This window comes from Quercus suber, unplaced genomic scaffold (genome assembly GCF_002906115.3).
Source record: "Quercus suber isolate HL8 unplaced genomic scaffold, Cork oak 2.0 scaffold_269, whole genome shotgun sequence".
Classification (NCBI taxonomy): Eukaryota; Viridiplantae; Streptophyta; class Magnoliopsida; order Fagales; family Fagaceae; genus Quercus; species Quercus suber.
In genome coordinates, this window is record NW_027069725.1 from 379,544 (window position 1) to 384,073 (window position 4,530).

A 4,530-nucleotide genomic window follows, 5' to 3' on the forward strand; every position below is an offset into this window, starting at 1 on the left:
TGGACTTAGGTATTGGCACTGGCTTGGGAATCTAACTAGTTACATAATGCCATTGTAACACCTTAGCCTTTTACAAAATAAATAAACAAATAAAAGGGTTGTTTTGGAAATTATTTAAGTGGGGGCATTTTTGTGATAAGACAAAAGCCTAGCCCTAGCCTTATATGTAACCCACATTGGCTTTTTCCTCTATTTTTCTAGAGTGTTGCCTCCCATCACCTTTCCCTCTTTCCTCTGGTGTTCCCATTCCCCATGGCCGAAAATCCTCTCTCTCATCCTCATGTGAAGTTTATTCACTTTTGCCTCTTAAATTTCTATCTTGGCTGACTCATGGAAGGTTCTTTTCTAATCAAAATCAACCACCAAGAGTTCTAGTGGCTATTTTGGCAAACCCATTTGAAAGACAATCCCTCTAAGTTTGATTAATTCAATAGATGAGGTAAAAATCTAAGTTTTCTGTCATTTTATTCTATGAAATCCTTTGAGCTTTGTTAGTTTATGATGTTTATGGTATATACTTGATGAGTTTGGTGAGTATTGGAAGTTTAGAGGGTTATGAGGATTCGGGTAGCAAGAGTTTTTATTAAATTTGAAAATTTCAAACTATTTGGGGGTGTTTGCTTTGGTGGGGTGTTTTGGTTGTCTATTTTACTAATGGGTATTTGGTTTCCTAGAGCTTATATATGGGTTTTGTTGTTGCATGAGTTGATTCCAAAGTGTTTCCTTTGCAATTGATTGGCTTTGACATATGTGAATGTGGGCATGTGCTTGTTGCATGTCAAGTGTTTGGTAAATTGCCTATATGAGTTAGATGATTGAATTTCTTGACTCGTGTTGTGATGACTATTATATGAGGTTATTGGTTGCATTCATAGTTGTTATCATGTGCTAAAACATGTAGCTTTGAGGTTAATCAAATTTGAAAGTTTTTGGCATAGTATTAAGATTATAGTAATTTTATTTTGGAATTGTAAATCTATCCCTGACAGATTTGAGTCAGTTGCAATACATGATTTTTAATAAATTACAGAAAAAATTTTTTCAGTTGAATTTTTGATGGTACATACTACACATATAAGAGCTTATTCGTATTTAACTTCAAGTTAATCGGATAACTTTTCGTGGACCAAAATTTTTTTACAAAATGGCTGACCTGCTATGTATTGAATCTGAAAGTGTGATGAAAATACTAGGATTTGTGGAATTTACTTCAAATCTTTGTTGAATGGATTGATTTGTAAATTTATGTGCTTTCTTCAACATGTGTTTTACTTAGTTAAGTCTAATAATGGTTTGGTTTAATCATTTAGTGCTCTAAAGGGAAACCCATGAGATATGCTGCCCTTATTATGAATTGATGTGTTTTATGTTATGTTTATATGTGCACATTGCTTATAGTGGAGAATTAAAATGCTTTGGTTTTGTGCTGTGGCATTATGAGTTTGTATGCTTGTTTGGTTCCCATTTGGGAATGAGTACTTGTCTTAGGTTAGGCAAGCTAGGCTTTAGTGCATTTGATTTGTTTTAGGGGACCCTATTCGATTTTGGAGACAAATGTGATGATAAACTTTGTGATAGGTCTTGTTATTAATAGGCTTGTTCCTTATGTTTCTAGGTTTTGAGATTCTTGGTGATGGACCTAGTGACAGGATTGGTTGATTTCTTTTATTTTTGCAACTAAGAGGTAAGTGGTGTTTACTAATTTTTGGAGTTTTCCCAAAACAATGTTGATTATTAAACTATTTTATATCAAAGAAATATGTTGATATTCTATATATAAATTGATATTTTATAAATGTTTGATGTGCACATTGACTATTCGTTTTATGAAAAACTTGTGGGACAACCTAAATTTATTTAAACTTGTATGTGTGAATATATCTTTATATTTTTGAGAATTATTAATGAATTATTTTTGTGAGCATATTAAATATGTTTTGAAAACCTATGGCAAGTCGTGATTAAAAGCTCAGTATTGTATTTAGTCCTTAGCAAGGGACAATCATGTTGTAGCTAGTCCTTAGCATGGGACGGTCCCAAAAAAAGGGGATAGTGCACATTTGATAACTCCTTAGCAAGGGAGTATACTATTGAGGTCCAAAAAGGATTTATATCAAAGAAATATGTTGATATTCTATATATAAATTGATATTTTATAAATGTTTGATGTGCACATTGACTATTCGTTTTATGAAAAACTTGTGGGACAACCTAAATTTATTTAAACTTGTATGTGTGAATATATCTTTATATTTTTGAGAATTATTAATGAATTATTTTTGTGAGCATATTAAATATGTTTTGAAAACCTATGGCAAGTCGTGATTAAAAGCTCAGTATTGTATTTAGTCCTTAGCAAGGGACAATCATGTTGTAGCTAGTCCTTAGCATGGGACGGTCCCAAAAAAAGGGGATAGTGCACATTTGATAACTCCTTAGCAAGGGAGTATACTATTGAGGTCCAAAAAGGGAGCTCCTTTAGGTTCCAAAGTAGCCATCCTTAAGAAAGGGGATAAAAAGGAGATTCCAGTCCAAAAAAGGGGACAGCACAACTCTGTCAACGGGGCATAAACGTTGACCATGAGAAAAGCCTAGGAAATCATTTATATGATGGTATTGATATATATATATATATATATATATTATGATGGCTCACAATATAAAGATATATTTTCTTTTATATTAAATATTTGATGATAAAATATTGATGAGTTATAAGTTATGAATTTGTTGTAAGAATTATTTGTTTGAAAGGTTTATTCCCACACCCTAATGTTAGTGAATTCTACTTATTGAGTTATCTCACCCCCTTTATTTTTCCCCTTACAGATACATTAGAGGGATTATTGGAGTAGAGATTCTTGGAAGGCAATAGTTATGAATTATTTTGTGGAACTGAGGATATTATTATTATTATTATGGCATTAAACAATGTACTAGAGAATTATTTTGAGGGTGTTTTGTATTTGATGGATTAGAGCTCTGACATTTGTGATGAGATTTTAGGTTGCTAATTTCTTTTATTTAATAATTTTTTTTATGGATTATTCAGATTAAATAGACTTTTATTATTTATGATTTTGGGGCATTACAGCCATAGTTTGTGACCTTTGAGAAAGAGAGTCATATTTTGAGACCATGCATGATAGGTAGTAAGACCATCCAAGATAACGGTGATAGGACGTACAATGTCTCATTCGTTTTCTTGAGCCATAATGAAGAAAATGACCAAAAAGAGGGATTTAGAGACCTCAAACGAAGAAACGGAACCCAAAATCGGAATCTACATGAAAAACTGAGCAAGATAGGCCTTGTTGAAAAATATTGACTTTTGGTCAAAAGTCAATAGAAAAAGTCAACAGTCAAATGTAGAAAAGTCAGCAGCTGACGTGTGCTGATTACGCGAGGTGCTGATGTAAGTTGATGATGCAGATGCTGATGTGTGCAGGATGATGTTACCCTAAGGTTGACATGGAGTGATGCTGACAGGCTCAGACGTGTGGAGGCATGTGGCGGCGTAGTAACTGGTGCGTGTATGCGTGTTAGGTCCTTTCTGGCTGTTCTTGGTTGGGTTTTGCTTGGGATTGGCTGCTCTGTCATGTTATGCCTTTGCTTTGGTAGTTTGATGAATAGAACGATGAGATCCGAGAGTTGCAGGGACTGTGGATGTGACGGCGGTAACTTGCTTCTGATAGTGGCTACTGGATGAAGGCGAGGGCAGCAGAAGAGCATCGAAGATGACCATAGGAACCATAATGTTAGAGCAATGACTCTTATACCATGTTAAGAATATAAAGTAAGAGAGAGAAGGACTGAGTAGTCTGTATATTATGTGTAAATAACACTGTACAATAGGGAGCCTTATATAGGCTATGTATGAAGTATAAGTAATATGAGTGTACTACAAGTACAGTATACTGGATTAGGCCCGATGGGCTAGACTAAACTAAGCTATATACTAACAGAGAGATTGGAAGCTAGAGTGAGTAACTTGGCTTCTACGAACACGAGACAACAATAAATGTTCAAAGAAATGCTATGGATTTAGTTGTGACGCTTGACCGCCTTGATCAAATTGTGGGTAATCAAATTGCGATCATGCCAAAAGCTCCCATAAACAAGGTGAAACGAGAGGATCCAACCAAGGACTAACAAATTTGAGTTGTGTTATCTTTCCAAAGGTAGCTATACTCGAGTCTTCATGTTTCAATGGCATTGGAGGGCTTACAAAGTATTGGCAAAGATTACAAGTCTGTGCAACCAAAAAGTAGTAAAGATGCGTAAGGGTGGAAAATTGTGGTCACAAAACAATACAAAGGTTTTGGCCTTCATAAACTCTACATTGTTCACCACTTCACCCACGAAAACTACACATTTTTTTAGGTTGATATGTAAAAAATTAAAGAGAAGTACTTCGTAGAGGAGGAAGAAGAAGACCTTCGAAGACCCTTGGGGACGAGTATTTTCTAGAGTCAAAGAATGTTAGGTAGCTTTATTTTATTTTATTTTTCATTTTAGGATTGAATTTTT

At 34.4% G+C, this 4,530-nt stretch overlaps 1 long non-coding RNA gene across 1 annotated transcript; it reads left to right on the forward strand.

Moving 5' to 3' along the window:
- The first annotated feature begins 207 nt into the window (after positions 1-207).
- Positions 208-2,965, forward strand: LOC136070914 (uncharacterized). Its single transcript, XR_010632199.1, has 3 exons — positions 208-439; positions 1,616-1,684; positions 2,830-2,965. It is a non-coding gene; the product is annotated as an uncharacterized LOC136070914 (long non-coding RNA).
- The last annotated feature ends 1,565 nt before the right edge of the window (positions 2,966-4,530 follow it).